This window comes from Passer domesticus, chromosome 8 (genome assembly GCF_036417665.1).
Source record: "Passer domesticus isolate bPasDom1 chromosome 8, bPasDom1.hap1, whole genome shotgun sequence".
Classification (NCBI taxonomy): domain Eukaryota; kingdom Metazoa; phylum Chordata; class Aves; order Passeriformes; family Passeridae; genus Passer; species Passer domesticus.
This window is the reverse complement of record NC_087481.1, coordinates 34,946,931-34,965,726: the sequence shown is the minus strand read 5'-3', so window position 1 is coordinate 34,965,726 and position 18,796 is coordinate 34,946,931. Positions and strand designations below refer to the sequence as shown.

General features: G+C 41.3%; 1 protein-coding gene across 11 annotated transcripts in view; it reads left to right on the top strand.

Moving 5' to 3' along the window:
* Positions 1–18,796, top strand: part of ZMIZ1 (zinc finger MIZ-type containing 1) — a 347,370-nt gene that overhangs the window by 109,756 nt on the left and 218,818 nt on the right. For all 11 annotated transcript variants that reach the window (XM_064430330.1, XM_064430321.1, XM_064430324.1 and 8 more), the window contains one exon: positions 18,331–18,413. The gene's annotated coding sequence lies outside the window, so the exon portion shown is untranslated. The remainder of the gene's footprint in view (positions 1–18,330; positions 18,414–18,796) is intronic.

The following is an 18,796-nucleotide window of genomic DNA, read 5'->3' as shown; positions in this document are numbered from 1 at the left end:
ACACCTTCATGGGTCTTTTCTCCTGTGGGCTACTGCTGTGTTGTCAGTGTTGTACAGGGTTAACCCCAGTTGGCACTCTGACAGGTCTATCTTGGGACACTTGGGTATTCATTTTTAGTTTCCCTAAACTTGTTCAGTGAATTAAATTAAAGGTGTATCGGAAAGGCTAGTTCTTTCATTTGTGCTCTGTGTGTGCTTTAAAGCCCTTTGAGCAGTTAAGTTATAGTGACTGCTGAAAATAATGAGAATGAGTGATAAGAAAAAGGATTTACTTGTATTTTCATTAGGATCTATTAAGACTAATGTAATCAAATGGGATCAAAATGCTGTCACCTTCTTAGGGTCATTGTCAGTAATTGTAACAATTAAGTCATTATTCTAGTGTCTTGCTTAAGGGAAAATTCAAGTGAGTGAAATAAAAAAAAATAGGAGGTGTGATGCAATGCATTTAGGTGTGGAACACTCACTTATTTGAACTGGATGCCAAATAGTTTTAATCCATGTCGAACAGCTGCCTTTGGTTTTCACTTTGATACATTAACAAGAAACTATGATGCAAGTAAAGGGCTAATATTTTAGATAGCCATTAACAGAGCAAGAGAAAATAATAAAATGAAAATTTTCTATAGAACATACCAAAAAATAGGATACTTCAGTTTTGGATTTGGGTGTTGATTTTTGTGTTTGCCAGTTTGTAGCTCTTAAAAAGCTTGACTTTGAAACAAGGTGCTGCAGACTTTCTGAAAGACAGACATGGATGGCATCTGAGGTATGTAGTCAGTACAGCCAACATACTCTTTGGTGTAAATGGCCTTGTGGGATGTTTGTGGAATCAACACTAAACATGCAAGCAGAGTGACATGGATGGGAATCTAAACAGGTTAGTATCATGGCGCAGTCAAATCAGTAGAGTGAAGCATTCATTAAAATTACCTGCTTCAATGAAGGATCTCAGGGACATTTTGTCCTTGTTATTGCTCTGTTTTGCCAGTGTCCCTCATAAGCAAAACTATCAGTTAGTGCTGGCAGGATAAACCCCTAAGGATATTAGAACAGCATGCTTTTTATCTCAGCTGTGTCCTGTTCGATGGGAGCTACAGTTTGTGGTTAAAGTGTTTTGCAACATTTTGACTTGATTCATGTTCCTCAAATTTTGTGCTTAACATCATGTGCCTAAATATTCCTTGTCTGAAGTGGGAATATACCCCATAGTTATGGAAAAATAGCATATTGGAAATTAAGGTGACAGACATGTATCTCCACTAATATAGAGTAGACTTTTATTTAATCCATTTCAAAGCTGTGAATTATGATGTATGTCTGTTAAGGGAGGGTTAAATTATTTGTCCTGCCTTTTTTTTTTTTTTTTGTGTACTGTAAATTGTATTTTTCTTTTGTTTTAAGCATTCTCCCATGTTTCAAGTAATACTTATTAGAGTGCAGATGTGCAAACATATAATTTTCCTTTCAGGACAGAGGAGATGTTTTGGAATACTCATTCCTACAGAACTTAAGCACCTAAGTATTCTAAATGTGTAAATGACCCAATAAAATAAATGTAAGTTCTTAAATTAATGAGCTAGGTGGGAATTAGCAATAAAAGCATGTGATCTCTTTGGCTTTCTTGTTTTAAACATGCAATTATGAAAAAGAACTTGAGCATGGTGGGCAGGGGAGGAAGAAACTAGTCTGTAAAACTTTGAAAATATGGTAAGGTATATGGTTTGTGATCCAGTGCTTCTCTAGAGGTGGCAAAGGTTGTGTAGGAGTCTACAGTGTATGATGAAATTGGCTCTCAGTCTGCAGAGTCCTTTCTTGGCCATTAGGGTTGTCGTGCTGGTGTCTGTGCAGAGCACCCAGGCAGACGAAAGGTCGCTCCTTGCTATTTTGGGATCAGCTGAGTGCAGAGCTGTCATACAAATAAGCTGAAAGGCACAGGGAAATTGCTTGTGGTGTGTCCAGGGTACAACCATTGCTGGCTAAAGCCAATGGGAGTCTTTTTTGCAGCCTTTATGGCTGTTAAATCAGACTCTGTTTTAGCTCAGACCTTTTCATTTCTTGATCTGCAGCCATTTGAAAATGTGATTATATGTGTAATCTTTAAATAATGCTGTAGTCTGAAGACTCTCACTTGCCCACGAGTAGTTTTGGAAGCCCTGTGCTGCCACATCATTTTTCTGCTAGGTTTTTCCAAATGTTGCTTGTGTGGTTTTAGATTTACCTAATGTATTGGATACATAGTTTAGGGATATTTATTGTTCTTTATGTATTGAAAGGAAAAATTATATTTGGCCTCTGACAATCCTAAATCAAGATCAAGATAAGGTCTGTAACACTTTGTGCTCTGATTCCCATGAGGGTTTTTTGGAACATTTGGTGGTGCTCCTGTGTTTGTCAAGCAAGTTTCTCCATACATAAAATGGAAACTATTTTTGATGGTTTTTGACACTGTTTTTTGAGTTTTTTTGACACTGCTACAGGTGTCACAGAAACTGGTTAGTTATTATAAAGCACTTTGTAAATAATAACCTGCAGTAAAAAAAGAATTATAATATTGTTGAAGCACAATTAATTCTTCCAGTAAAACTACAAAGAATTAATTCACAAATAAAGAACTTGAAACTGGAGTTTTCTATCTGTAAGAATCAAAAGACATTTTTGTGGTCTTACTTCATTTTCAGTTTATGAAATAACTTATTTTCATGATACAAAATTACCTAGTATGCAAACTCTAGACTGAGTACTTGAAAACAAACAGGGCTTTGTAGTAACTTGTTATTTTCCCTGAAGAATATGTGTGCCCTTTCTTGCACTCAACATTATAGTGCTTCATGTGGTTTTGTCTTTGGTATAAAACCCACTGTGCTTCAGCTCCACACTTGATTAAATGGCATTATGAACTCTCTAATTATAATACCTTCACTTTATTACGCTCGAAAGGATTGGCTCTGGTGGATGGTGGTGCAGACAATGTGCAATGTGAATGCACTACTTTGAGTTTCCTGATTTGTGTTGTTATATGCATTGTGAGCTTGCCTTGTGGTCACCATCATGGAGGTGAATATGATTGTGGGACTATACATAAGAAAGAGGTGATGTCTTTCATAAGTGCTTTACTATCCAGCTAATAGTTTATGCTTTTATTAAAGTAGCAAATATTGAATATCTCTCACATGAATGCAATCTCCAAAACACAAAGAGGTTTTCTTGAGGTGCTTTTGGGTTTTTGAGGTTTTTTTGAATGGGTGTGAAGCAAGTGTTAAGACATAACTTTTCAAGGAGGTTTTTTTAGGAAAGAAAAATAGATAATGAGGTGTTGCTTGTGGTTTTTGTAGCTAATGTAAAGTCTGGAACTATAATGACAAGGAAGTTTGGTATGATGTTGGAAGCCTGCTTTTCTTTCCCTACAACTTAATTAACCTCATGAACAGTAGCAGAGTTGCTGCATGGTCATTTGTATTTGTGGATTTGTGAATTATATATTCTTCAACAAGAAATTGCTGAGGTCCTGAATGAGGTTTCATTGATGCTAATGTTAAAGTTTATAAAGCTGCTTATATGGTCTTATCTTCAGACAAGAACCATGTCATTTTAATAGTAAAATAGGAATAAGGGGAGTTAATATCATTATTGACTAAAACTCAGTACAAAAAGTCCAGGGAATTTGATGGAAGAAGGGACAGAGCAGCAATGTGCAGGGAGTAGTCTGGGTTGTAAGGGTTTAGTTTGAATCTTAACAGTGACAGAGGGAAAATAAGAGAAGGTCCTCATTGTAGTGAGGACTTTACTGAAAAGGAATTAGAGTAATGGATCTTAGATGCAATAGGCTATAGGGGAAAAAAAAAGAAAGCATAAGTGGAAATATGGGCATATTTTCAGAGGAGTCAGTGGACGAAAAAGGAAGCAACCACCCATCAGAGTGCAGGAGGAGCATGGCCTTGTCCCCACTTGATGGTGGGGGCTCTCTTCCCCCTCATTTCAGGCACAGCCCTTGCCTCCCTTTGAACTCTCTCTGCTAGCAGCCCGATGCCAGGTTGTATAATCCCTCCTAACACTGCTTTTAGCTAGTGGCCATGCAGCTCAACTCTGCCAAACCCAGTTGCCCTTCCTCCTTCCCAGAGGTGGCAGTCAGCTGAAATGGGATGTGCATCCCAGGCATGCTGAGGCTGAACCAGAGTTCTGCAATAGCCAATGTAAGGTCACTACCTGCATCCACATGCTGTGGCATGAAGGAAATGCTTTGGATTGTCTTAAAATTGACACCATGTCATTGAGGCACTGTGAAAGAGGCATCAGTAATTATTTCTGAGTGCTGCAATTTTTGTTTTACTTTTGAATGTTGCGGAGTGGGGGATTTGCAAACAAAAACCTAGTACCCTTGAAAAAAAGATTTAAACACCCCCACCCTCCCCCCAACCAAAACCCAAGCCAGTGAATTTAGTGTCTTTTTAGCATGGTCCTGGTGACGTTATCTCTAAGGACATTTTGTGTCCTGTGAATCAAAACCACGGGCTGCTGCTTTGTGTGTTTGCACCAGTGATTTTGCAGAAGGCTGACAGAGTCTCTGGGCTGAGCCCAAGTGCTGTGGGCTGGCAGATGTGACGGGCAGCGTCTGTGCACAGTTGGGAATAAAGAGCCCTTGTGCCTGCTGAAAATGCATGGGATTATAAACATGAAACTGCTGAAACCGTCCCTTGCATTTGAGCTCAGAGAAATTCAATTTGTTTTAAAAATAGGTTCAATACGTAGGTTTCCTGCTTTAAGGCAGCTTCATGTATTTAGGATCTTGTAGAAGAAGCGGAGGGGGGAGTTTTGGAGCAAAGCAAATCATTGGCAGATTTAGCATCATGTACGTGTGTGCCAAGTTATTCTTAGCATGAGTGGAGCCCAGTCAAAAGACTTCTGGTTTGTGTGCTATTCTGTTGTATTTTAAACTAATGTTGTGTATAATTGGCATTCGTTAAGGGGGAAATGTACTGCTGTTTGCTTACATCATGCAAAGTAAAATTAGTGATCAAATTAATAATAACTCATTTTTCAGGCATGGACTAGGAGCCAGTTTCATGGCAGTACTGTATGGGGAAGAATCAGCCAGCTCAGTTTTTATATTGTGCTTGTTAATATGTTCCTCCTCCTTCTATCCTTTATGTTGACATTAATGTTAATTACTTACTTGCAGCAACCAAAAAGTATTGATGACAGCCCATGAACCCAATGTGCTTTTGTAAAATTACTTTCCTGCTTAAGCAGATATTTCTGTAGTAATTGACACAAACCAGCCTCAGACAGAGAGGCAGAGGCAAGCTGGTGTATGATTGATTCACCATATTCTGTGGTTATTTCATGTTTATAGTAAAGAGAAGACCATAAGTATAGGGCCAGATGCTCCACCTGGGTCCTTATCTGAAGATGCGGCCTGAATAATTTATTAAGGTGCTGTCCTTTACATTCTCTTCAGCTAGAAGTCTTGCCATAAAAAACTCCAGAATTTTAAAACCTTTCTCTTGTTTTACTTTGCCTTTGTTAAAATAGTGGAACACTGTAGTCAATCCCAGCAATCCCAATACTGTGCAGAATAAGAAACTGTATGTGCAAGTGCTATGTACTGCAGTATGGGAGAAATAACTGCCCATTTGTAACTGAATTCTCTCAAATGCCTAGTAATTGTAGGTGTTCAAAGGAACTGGTTTAATGTTTAAGGACACAGTAGAGTGGTTGATTTGTTTGGGGATTGTTTCCTTAAAGATTAATAAATAGGTTATGTTACCACACATTACCAGGAGATAAGGAAATTGCATTGTATGTGATCCCCAATAACATTTTCTTTTTGAAGGGATGACTAGTTCCCTGGTGCCAACCTTGTGGTTTTAATGTGATCTCCCAAACAGCACAAAGCTTGTTACTTTAAATACTGACTTTCAAACAAGCAATATTCTCTTCTGTCTTGCAGGACAGCTAATTGTGCTGATTTACCTGTGTTTTGTTCTCTGATTTTCCTTTTTCAGTAGAAAACTGTAAATATTATAAAAGGTCAGGTGGTTTCTGTCCAAGTAATGGATTGCTTCAGGCTTTAAAAATGATGCCTGTTTATGGTCCTGCCATCTGCAGGAGCAGCAGCCTATCATAAAGTTACTGTATTGATCTGTCACTAGTACTGTCTTGTCTGCCAAATGAAAAATGGCTTAAACTCATAACCTGGGCCAGCAGTTTTCTTATTGTAAGCCAGACAAAAAATGCTATTGATCTTCTTTGCTGAAGTGTTCTTTTCACAGCTTGCCAGCATCAACATACTGTTGTCCTTAGTCAGGGCTAATTAGCTAATAATTTAATGCAACTGAAACAGCAATCTCAGTTTGGTTTAGTAGCAAGGGAATATGCTGCAACTTCAGAAGTATGGCACAATCATGACTGCAGTGCTTGTCTCAACTTTTACTCTCTCACTTCAAGTTTGATTTGCTCCACACTAAAGAATAACAGTCCACTTAAGGTGTTAAGGTGTGCTGTCACTTCAGGATTTATAGGAAGCAAAGCCCAGATGCAGTGTTGGTGTCTGTGTCCTTGTATGATGCTCTTGGTTATGCACTTGCACTTCAGCTTTATGATCCCTTCTTGAGTGAAACCAAATAGTTCATTGAATTAATCACAGGATCCCTGTGGTTTGGGAGCTACAGAGCAGATGGAATCACCTCGGAGAAACAGCCAAATATACCTTTTGTGATTGACTCATCTGGTTTGTTGGGTTTTTTGGTGAAACACCAACCAAATGAGAAATGCACTACTAAATGGTTTTAAATCCAAGTTTGTAAGACGGATCTTTCTTTCTAAGAAATAAGTTTTCTTAATCCTTTTACTGCTGTGGAAGCCAGGAGGTTGCAAAGAAACTCAGACTGTAATCATGGGGAAGATCACATCTACTCACACATGTTGAAAACTCATAGTTGAAAACTCATAGGAATCTTCCACTAGTATTGTTCTTTTTAATTCAAATATTCAGTTATGTGTATGAATGGAGTTTACTTGATTCCAGTCCTCAGATGGTATAGGAAGCAATTGGTACAACTTCAGCTGGAGGATGGCTCCATGTCTGTCTGTCCATGTTTAATTTTATGGGTGAATTTCCTGGCTTGTCACATACTCTTGTGGTGGTGAAAGGTACAGCCTGTACTATGTTCCTTTTAGAATAAACAGTAATAAAACTTTCTGAAGTATAATTATATGCATTTTGCCAAAAAAAGAAAGAGACATTATCTCCCAGTTTTTAGCTGTTAGACAATTTGTAGAAATTCTTGACCCAAAGCAGCTTCTTCTTTAGTCTTTGCCCAGACAGTGCAGGCCATGTCTTAGTTCATATTTCAGAATCATGCATGATTCAAGTTGTATTTTTGTTTTCTGTTCCATATTGCTGAGCACAGTGTGAGGCAGTGCACAGGAGGCGGAAGAAAACAGATGATCCCTGAGGGAAGTTATTCTTTACATTTCATGCATTAGTTTCTCTGGAGTGTGGGTACATATGTTAATTTTGTACATGAAAAAGGAGTTTAATCTATAAGGACACTTAAAATTTGCTTGAAGTAAGGCAACTTTTAATCTCAGAAAGCATCCCTAAAGTGCAATTAACTATTCTGATGTCCTGATGACTCAACAGATGCTTCTGTAAACTAGAACACATCTGTCAGATTATGTGATTTAAAATGACTGCCCATAAATGGTTGTATTGGGATAAATATCAAATAGATGGCAGGGGTGTCCAGCTTTGCAGTAGTCCTTTAAAAACATTTGACAATGCATTGTTCATTGTCACTCTCTAAAGCTGGCTACAGCCACATGAAATGCCTGACTCGTCCTTCATATCTCTAAAACTTCCTTGGCATTTTCTGCGTATTGCCAGCTCCTTTCTAATGTATGCAGGCTGTTGAGTGGTGTTTTTCATAAAACAGTAGAACTCAAGATTTTTCTAAGCCTTTCTGAAGATTACCAGTGGCCAGTTCAACTGATTTTAGACTGTATTCCATCTGTCTAGCAAAGAAAGAAAGTACATTAGTAGTCCACCCATGAGTAGCTTATTAGTTCATTTGGTGTGTGCTCTACAGTGATTCAAGACTGATCTAAAATATTCATCCACAATTACTGGTGCAGCATAGTTCAAAGTGTTTCAAATCTGTGGGTTTGACTGAGAAATTTAAGGAAAATAGCTGCAAATTGATTCTGTATGTAATTAATGAAACATTTCATTCTTATGTAAATATTAAATGCTTGGCTGTTTTTTCCTCTTTTTTTTTTTCCCCTTTCCTCTTACTGAGCTCCCCCTCCCTGACCTCCATTGTATATTTGTTTGTTTTATAGGATGGTGGGTGGGCTGGTATGGGGGCACATTCTCTTGAGAGGAAGAATTAATAGCTGAGTCTTGTGACTCATTCACTGAACAAACAGCTGTTCTCCCTCTAATTCACCCTTGCTCGGATGTCCATCCCACCCCCGGAGAGGAGCTGCCAGAAGGCACTGCTTGCCTCTGCCTCAGTTGTTGAAACTCGGTCCCCTTTCTTGTAAAAAATGCCCTTTCCTTGACCGAGCACCCTGTGCCCCTGTAAAGCAGAGGTGTGGCAGAGCCCTGGCCAGCGGGGTGCAGCCGGCTCCTCTCTGGTGCAGGGACACAGCAGAATGGCTGTGGCAGCCACGTACGTCCCCGAGTGTCTGGGCAACATTTCACAGGGCTCCCCTCTTGCAGAGCAGTGGCTTTGGCAGAGCAGAGCCTGTTTGGAGCTGGGGCTGGATGACAGTGGCTTCAATACGGGTTAAAAGCTTTTGGTGCGTTGCAGAGAAAGGGCTTTCAAGGACAGCAGGGAAACGAGTGGATTTGTGCAGATATAAGGAGTGAAGTCAGTGAGGCAGGACAGGGGTTTTGTTTAGGGTCTCTCCCTCCCTCTTTCAATGTCACAGAAAATTAATTCTAGCTTTACAAATGCTATCAGTGGAAGATTTTAAGAACAGCCTGCAGTAAAACTTGGAAGATCTTGAGGCAAACTGCATCTTGCTTTGAAATTACTGTCTTTCCAGCTCAGATGTCCATGCAGAGCATGAGTTGTGTAATGCTGCCTCTCTGATGTTGCGGATGACCTCGAGTTTTAACATGGGCAGCCTGGCAGGGCTTGGCATCAGGGAAGGCCCCTGTAGCCCTCCAGGGGACCAGAAAACCAGGATCCAGGGCTACCAGTTTGAGAGGACTTGTGTAATAGCTTGTGTGATAGACAGCAAGGAGCACTATCTGTTGAAACCAAATGACCTGAAGAGAAGATGGGGGAAAACTGCTTCTAGCTATTAAATACCAAGATACGACTCTTCCTCTGAGACATCTGTGCAATTATTCCTTTTGGAGCTTTTATTGCTATGACATTAATTTGCATTAAAGGCTTGGATGTCTAAAATTGTGTTTGCCTGCATCTTATTTGGGTCATAGTGTTGCAGCTTTCCTGCCCTTCACTTCCCTGCCATGACAGCACCAGTCAGGCAGGCAAAGCAGGCAGTAGCCCCTCTGCTGCACCCCATGCAGACATGGGGTTGGATATACATGGTGTTTAGTATTACAGAAGAGGGTGGTTAGGGTATTCAGTGAGCTGATGTGAAGTCACTCAAGAAAATAGACTTGGCAGAGGATAGATTTAAACTTGTGTGTAATTCCTACCTTTGCATTTAGAGAAATGGAATTTCACCCATAAGTCTTGGGACACCTGCTAGGGGCAGTGGCTAAAGCCAACAAATTAGATGTCTTTAATTGAGTTGACTGGCAGCAATATAGAATGTTAAATTACTTTTTTTTCCTTCCACATACATGTGCTTGTTTCCCTTAATATGGGTTTTCACATCACTTGAACTGCTTTCTGTTCAAATGGCTGCTCACTGGTGAGTTTCATTATGATTTAACTAAAATCAGGGAAAGAGCCTTCTCATCTCGACTCCCATGAGTGGAAGGTAAGGGCAGGAAAGGAAATGTGTATGTTGATCAAGTTTAAGAGATTATTAGGCAGAGATGGTAAAAAAAGCTGTTCTGATTTTACATTGCTGACCTTTTAAATTTCACATTGGAGAACGTGGGAGAATGAAATGGTTTATGTATGTTTTCTTTAGATACTTTTAGTAAGAGCTCTTAGATACTGTTCTTTGGTGTTGAAAATGCACTTAATTTTTAACCTCCTCTGTTTTAAGAAGGTTAAACTGGAGAGGTTTTCACTTTGATCTGTTAAGGTCAGAGCTGTCTTATCACTGTTGTTTGAGCTAAGTGGGCAAAGGAAAATTTTGAGGATTTCAGCTAAGTTCTATAAAAGGATTTTGGTAAACTGGGGATCCAGCTCAAAAATGCAGAAGTTGGGGTGTGACTTCTACAGGAAACCTGTTTAAGAAGTACTTTTTAGCTAAGAAAAAAAATGAAGTTTTTCCTTGTAAAACCTAGGCACAAAGCTCTGAAAGTGATCTAAGGCTACAAAGAGGTTTCTGTTTGTTTTTGAAAGCTTTCTTAAAAACCAGATTTCCTCAGTTTGGTGCTCCATTTTCGCCCATTCATGTTGCTGTATACACAGCCCTGTTCCATACTGCATAGGGAGGAACATTTTCAGACCAAAACAGACCAAAACTTGTTTATTAACAAAAGATTAGTGACACAGGATGTAGTGAAACAAAGTGAAAAAAATAAACCACTACGTTTTCATTGATGGTGGTGTAAGTTTCCTTCCCTCCAGTGTTTTTTCGCTTTATGCAGGTTTTGGGTTCTGCCCCCACACCCCAGCAAAACTAATGCACACATGTTGTGTGTAGTTCTAAGCCCTTTGCTCTGCTACTGTCCTTAAGGAGAAATGCTGTGAAGATTTAGAAATTATTCTGCTGCCAAATATAAGACATTTGTTACTCTGAGATGATGGCTTAATTTTTAGTATTCCTCGGTGGTTTATATCTTGACATTTCTTATGACCTACAATTAAAATTACTTTAGCGAAGTCTCAACTTATATCCAGATTTCTGAGTGTGGTTGAGTGTCTCCAGGGAGAGCCCTGAACTGCTCACTAAATCAATTTGTTCTTTTCTCAAAACAGATTAAATATGTTATACCACTTTATATTAAAAAATAAATAACCCCAGATGACATAACTGCTACATGTAAAATTAAAAAATGTGCTCTGCACATTTTGAAGGGTAGTAATTTTAATGCCAATGCTGTGCTGATAGTAATACACCAGAGAGAGTAAAGAATGGTTAAAAACAAGCATGTCTAATCCTGTCTCGCTGTTCTGCTAGTCTCGTTTGAGAATTAGGTTGATGGCACTCTACTTGGGTGGGTACTAACTGCTAGATGTGGCAATAATCTTCTTTAACGGAGCCTGAGACACTTTGCTTCCACTGCCTTGTCTCCCTGGAGTTAGATTTTTTTTTTTTTAATTTGTCTTACTCATGCCTACTGCTTCTTTTTAAGGTCAGTCTTCTCCCTATTCCTTTAGCAAGATAGGCTGCAGAACTTGCTTGTGACTCACCTGCACCCTTAGCTGATGCTGCACGTATAATTTGAGTAGACTTCTCATGTTTACTGTTTGTTTTGTATCCAACACACAGGAGGAGCAGAGGAGAATCAGTAGCTGCTGGTGCTCTGCAAATCTGCAGAGTCTATACAGGCAGCTGTATGCAGGGAGAGTCAGATGCACTGGCTATGCCAGAAGCAGCTTTTGTTCCTTCAAGCCACTTCCAGGGTTGTGCTTGAGTGGATTATTGTTTAAGGCTCTGTAAGTACAATAGGACTTAAGGAAAAGGGAAGGGGGAAATTTTTTCTAAAATAGAACAAAGCACATTAAAAAAGTTTCTACGGAAATAGATGGCAAATGGTCTCTAATAATGGGATTTTACAAGAGATGTCCAATCTCCAGAACAATGGTTCAGTTTAAGCCAAGATTAATAGTGCTTGTTAGCCTATGCCTGTGAGTTGGCAGCTCAGTCCTCTGCTACAAACAGATGCAGTCTAATGTGCTGCTGCCTGCCGTGGCCTGGGGAGGAGCCGGGGCTGCTGTGGTCGCTTGGGAAATGGTAGCGAATTGCCAGCCTGGGTTGGTGTGGGCCCTTCAGCCCCAGGCTGACTCTGACTGTGGCTGGCTGGGTGCTGTTGGGCTGGAGCAGGCACTGGAGGAGGAGCTGCCTGCGCTGCCTCGCACAGGGCAGCCACACCAGATCTTTCTTATTTCAGCTTGGGCCAAAGCCACCTCCATCAGATTACAGCTTCACCAAGATACGCTGGAATGCCTGTCCTCCTGGTCCTGTTTCCCTGTTCCTGCCTAAACCCCTGATCTATTCTATTGACTCATGTGCAGCCCCTCAAATCTGGGGTATGGGGCTGGGAGGGAGATGGGGTACAGCACTGCCCCAGGGACTGCAGGGTTTGCAGAGCTTTGACAAGAGAGTGGAGACATGGACTACAACAATCTTGGCCTACTCATGCCCATGTTTTTAGGTGCACTGGACCCATCTTAGATGCAGCCTTAAGAAGAGAGCAGGATTGGAAAAGTGGTTCTTTCAGTCCTTAGATTTTTGGAGAACAACTTGGGAGAAGAAAAGGATTTTGTTATTCTAAACTGGAGATCATAATACTGTAGATGGCTGCTGTTAAGCCTTAAATGCATAGGGTATGAGAACAACCTGGACCTTTCTTTTCCATCTCAAAATAAGGAAATTGCAAATTCATGGCTTTCTGCAGCTGAGAAAATGTGTACTTCGGGGTTTTTTGGTTTTTGGTTTTTTTTGTTTGTTTGTTTTTTTTAAATAATGTGAAACACAGGTTTGAGAAGGCTTTCTTTCTGTTTATGCAGAGGAAAAAACTAAAGCTAGTTGTTTGATTTTTTTTTTTTAAACTGGGAAAACTAATTGAGAAAATTATGACTAAAAACTTTTGCTTCTACACACTGATGAGAAAAAAACAAAAGCAAAATTTACGTACTTATTACTGTGATTCTTTCTTGCTTTGCTGTACCCTGGTAGCGTTGTGCCTAGCAGGGTGAGCTTGAGAAATCTCCCTGGAGGACTGGTTGTAGTAATGGTGTGATACAGGAGCCACCGGTTTGACTGTGTCTGAGTGGCCACGCTGTGCAATGCAGCAGCCCCCTATGAGAGCGCGCTTCTTCTATTTTGGGAACAAAAGATGTCAGGAGGAAATGGGGTAGTGCAGAGTGCTGGCCCAGGCTTTTCCTGGGACTCTGCTGGGCATGAGGAGCCCTGCTGGGATAAAGGCAGGAGGCTGGCTCCAGGGCTCCCTGGGGCAGGGAGGGGGATGTGTTAGGAGCTGCCAGGTGAAGAACACAGCAGGTTCCAGTGCAGCCTGGCCCTTTCTGTGACTTTCTGCTACTTGTGTTTGGAAGGAGTGTGCATCCTGTCTCTTCCATCAGATAAATGTGTTTTACAGCCATTTGGCTGCTGCATTTTGGTGTGATGTATTAGTGTGTTTTTTGGTTCTTGTTTTAATAAGGATTACTGAGGACCAAGTCTAGGTGTAGGCAAAGTTGAAAGTTGCAGTCCTGCTTCCCTCCGCACAGATCTTCCCAGCTTTACTTTCCTCCCTTGTTCTGTCTCTGCCCAGGAAGGAACACACCAACCTGCATGGACATTAGTCTGTCTCTCATCTTTCCTCTCCAAAGCCCTCACCTATTTTGCATTATTTCATTTAATAACAGGTTTTTTCTTTTCTCTTATTAAATTAGCAAGCTATTTCTTTGTCAGTATGGATGGTATCTAATGCTCATCAGACATACACTCACTGTTGATTTTGAGTTGCTTTTGAATTTCAAGAAAGACCAAGTTTCTAAAAAGTCCTGAGAGAGAGCTATGATACCTAATAAGGACTGCATATAATAGTTAAACTCTCTGTAAAGTTTGTTAATGTTTTTGCATAGCAGAAGTATGCTTGCTGACCAGTAAGCTTATTTAGGAAGAGCAGCACTTCGTGTTCTTCACTTATGACCCAGTTACAGCTGTGGATAAATGAGAAGTTGGGATTGCTGACATGCTGTGGTTTTACAGGAATTTTGAGTTTGAACATGTTCTACAGTTCAAGGAGAATAATGCTGGAACTTCAAAATAATTTGTGAAAGTAGGAAAATACCCTAAAATACACCTGCCTTATGCATTTCCATAGGAAGATTGTACAACATTCTTTAACTCTCTATCCTAGCAGTATTTTTGTTTTTCAAGAATTTGTTTGGGTGTTTGCTTGCTATTTGCAATCTCTTCATTTTTGTTATGGGTATGTGGAGTCCAAGTGATATTTTGTGTATGGAAACAGAAGGATTTACTCTTGGTTACTTTTAAAGATTGATTTAATTACAGTTATTTAAGTCCAGCACAGACTAAGTGCTGAGGTACAGACAGTGAGATACCCGGGGTCATCCTTGCTTTCTGCAGAGGGTAAGGCTGAGGACAAGAAGCAGGGTTCCAGGACTATCTGTGACGGTCCAGAGAGATCTATTAGAAATTTGTCCCTGAAATCTGGTGGCCACCAGCTGGAACCAGGATATGATGAGAAAGCAGGGAAAGTTATTTGTGCTTGACCTAAGTCCATTGCAGTGATACAGCTGAGATTAGGAGGTTTCAAGATGAACTCCTTGTTACTTCCCTGTTGGATTTCCTCCAGTTCAGCCTTACAGTATTTTTAAATGCTTTAATTTTAAGTCTTTTAATGCACAGGTTGCTCTGGGTGTTTCCCTTCAATACATATAGACCGCTTCCATTAATTTTAGCAAAATGACTAAGAAACAGAGTACCATGTAAAAGAAAATATGTAGAAACTATATACTAATATTGGGCCAAAATTGGAGGGTTTAGGAGCAGGGGGTGCAGGGGAGGGGCATTGCTGGGCTGCCCTTGAGGAGGGTCCCTGAGGGATCGTGTCTGCCCCCAGAGCACAGTGAGGGTCACCCTTGAGGGCTGTGGCCACCCAAACCAAGGCATCCCTGGGCAAGACTGGGCCAGGGGAAGTGGAACAAAGGAGCAAGGAGTAGCCTAAGGACAGAGAAGGAGCTTCAGGCACACCCGCGGCTGCCCATGCTAAAGGCAGGGGCAGGGCTGAGGGTCAGACATGGCACAAGCCAGGGCAGCTGGGCGAGGGAAGGTTTTGGGTTGAAGTGACCCTTGGGAAGCTACAGGAAGAGTTCCCCTCAGTGGTTGCTGAACTGCTTAGTCTTTTTTTCCCCCCCTCCTCAATTTCAGAAGCGGTAATTAACAGTTTGTTGTTAATTGCCAATAAATAAAGTAAAATTATCTGAAATTCCCCGAGTTGAGATTCTTTTGCCCATGAACTACAGACAACAGATTTGGGGGATTCTTTTATCGCTTTTGCTGTTTTTTAAATCTTTGGGGTTTATTTTTACAGCTTTGGTTTTGAACTTTGGAAGCCTAGAGATAAATATATCCCTTAAAAAAACAGACAAAGAGCTGAAAGCTGAAATTTTTATGTGATGATGAGACTTCGGAGAGCTGGCTTTAGGAAAAAATTCCTAGTGCTGCAGGGGACACGATAAAATTGCTGGCGTTGGCAGCCCTGCTGTGTAGGCTCCCCTTCCTGCCTCTGGCTCCTGCAGCCTTCCTGGCCTGTCCTGGTGGGCTCCTCCTCAGAGCTGATTTTTGCGGTGTGATCTGCTCGGAGCGGGAGTTCTGTCCGTGGTGCACTTGTCACGCACCGCATACACATCACTGTAGGAGCAGCCTAACGCAGAGTGTCCAGCGTTGCGATCCAGCGGTTCGTAGCCAAAAAACCATTTCTGGCCAAAAAACCTGTGCGTTTTTGTGCTCCCCCTGCTGGATCTGGAAGAGCAGGAAGCTCTCCCGGCTGGAGCGCTGCTGGTTCCCCTCCTTCTCCCGCTCCCACCCCGCAGCTCCCTGGCCGGGCACGGGCGGCGGTTCGCGGAAAGGGCTCGGTGCTTCCCGGAGTCCGCTCCTGCAGCTGCGGCACGGGCCGTGCCCCACGTGTGGATTGGGAAAGGCTGGGAATTGTGCAGCACCGAGTTATTGTGCCGCAGCAGGGCTTGGAACACACCTGGAAAGGGTGGCTGCGGCAAGCCAGGTGTAAGGGCTTTCCAGTTGACACTTCTCTACCATCTATTCTCATTTTCAGGTGTAGCCTGCTACCCCTGAACTTTGCCAGTGAGACTGTTTTGGGGATCTTTCTAGAAAGAGGATGAGAGAAGGGACCAGGCTTTAAGAAGCTAATTTTATTTTTAGAAGCTGATTGTGGTTCCCAGCAGGACCCTGTGAAGTGTGTTGGCAGAGCTGGGGCTGTCGTGGTGAGGGGGACATTGTACAACCCCTGAGCAGGGTGTGCAGGGAAACCAGGGAGCAGATGCTGGTGGGGACAGTGCCAGTGTCCTTAGAATCAGCTTGGACCTGGTTTATGAAAGGGCTGGGTGGTCGGTAATGTGAATTCACAGAAATGTTAATGGATAGCCCTTTCATTTTAAGAGGTGCTTTATAAAACAAAGTAGGAATTGTGGTGCCGGTTTTACAGATGGGCAGAATAAAGCACAGAGGAGGGGAGCAAAGCTTTGGGTTTGTGTGCTGCAGCAGTGCAGTTCAAGCTGCCTTTGTTTCTACCCTCTGCCATGATGGCTGGTCACTCCTGTCTTGGGCCTGCTCCCTGTGTTGTTGGCAGAGCTGTTTGTGAGACAACATGCTGAAGGAAATTAGTTGCCTCATTCTAGCTAACCATGCAGCTGCACAAATACAGTGCTGAAAGTAAGAGTCTAGGAGAGAGGAGTGAGAGGCAAAATTCAAGTGTCCAGGTAAGTGCTATAGTCTGATCTGACAAAAGTTCAATGCAGTTACATCTGGAATGGTACCCAGGTCTTGGGGCAGGCAGGATAAAAACGTTTTTTCTTTGGAGAAACAAAGTAAATTAACTAATTGCAACTGCATTAAAGACCAGTCCACATTGGCTGAGAAAGTCATGTTAACACATTCTAAATTTGAATCAATTAACATGTTTTTCCTGCCCTGTATAAGCAGAAGAAAAGCACTGGGGAAAACTTATGGAAGAGAATAAACCTGTTCTGGACGAACACATTCACAGTTCAATGAGGCCTTAAAGCCAAACATTCACCCAGGGTGCTTGTCAATATGTAACTTCTCTAAAATTGCTCTTTGTGAGACAAGAAAACCAGCAGTGTCCCTGTATGAAGCAGACAGTCCCGTGGTGACACTGTGTGTGTTGGGGTGGGATGACTGTTTCTAAGAAGGTTTTCAGTCATGTTTTTATTCTTGGTCAGTTACCAGTGAAAAGGATAAATATGGCTGCAGAACAAACATTGAATGCAACTAACAAGTTATTTGTAATAACTTGAGGCTTTTCTTCTGCATTTTTTAAAGTCATCTGTGACTTTTGCATAATTTGAGTTGTTATGAAAGTGTCTGCTCCCACTGCTGGTCGTTGGGGAGGAACCTGGACTGGTTGCAAATTGTGTGAGGTTTGCTGTGTTGTTTTTTGGTTGGGTTTTGGTTTTTTTGGGTTGTTTTGTTTTTGATTTTTTTTTCTGTTTGTTTCCCCCTTTTTTCAGTAATATGTGCTTTTTCATGTTTAATGGAATTTTTTTTGTACAGAATTTATTTGGAAGTCAGTCAAAAGTGAGGCAAAATGTAGTCACTGTGTTACTTTTCTCAATATTTGCTGAGTTTTGGCGCTTGGTAGTATAATGCTGTAAGGACACCTTGTCTGCCTGCTGAAACAGCATGTAACAAAATACGGACTACCCGTAAACATTCCCCCGTCTCCCTTTGCAATCTTTCTTTATAATTAAAAAAACATTTCCTAGAAGTTGCAGTGCTGTGCCAGTGTAATCCATAAACTTGTTTTGTTTTGCTACAGAGAGGATGGTGGTTCTGAGGTATTTTGGTGTATTTTCTTAAGTAGTGTTTGGGGGTTGGTTTATCTTTTTTAATGGCACTTAGCTCACAATAGTCAGTGAGTACCCTTTATAAAGAGAATAAAAGAGACTTCAGCATGACCTTTTACTGAAAAAAATTACCATTTGGCTCAGGAAATTTTGATATAAACCTCAACAGAATTCTCATTATCTTTTCCTTATTTTATTGTTACAGGCATGAAAACCTGTAATACTTAAACTGCTGAGTGAGCCTGAAAAGCTTGGGGGTGGCAAAAGCTGGGCTGGAACTCCAACCCAGCCTCAGATCTGGTCCTCCTGGCTTGGTTGTTGGACTCCTAAATGCTCTTAATTAATTTCAGGTCTTTTCACTGAGCTGATTCAAATGCTGCTGTGTTCTGCAGGAGAATGGAAGCATGATGCATCTGTATTTTTATTGCAGGAAAATGGATCTTGTTATGTGAGGGCGTTGAGGAAACGGTCCCCAGCTACTGAGAGGAAGAAAGGCCGGTGGGAAATATTCAGGTAGGAAAGCTGTGTGTATCATCAAGCAGTAAAAACACTTGTGGGCCTTCATTCTTTTTCCAGACACTGTGTCGTGTTTGATGCTTGAATGGCTGATCTGGTCACTATCACAGTTTATTTGTTGTTTTAAGAAGCAGCCCTGTTTGGTCAATTGATTGCAACAACAAAACCCTGCAAGCAAAGCCCTCAGCATAAACATTCCTCAGGCTATCCCCGGTACAGTATTGATCCTGATACGGAATACAAACAAATTACTCTTTGCGTGCACCATTCGAGCTATAAAACAGAGCAATAATATGTTCTACTTGCTGCCAATAAATGTGCATTTATAATAAACTAAGCAGAAATCCCTGTAGAAGTGAACAGTAGTTTCAGTAATATGT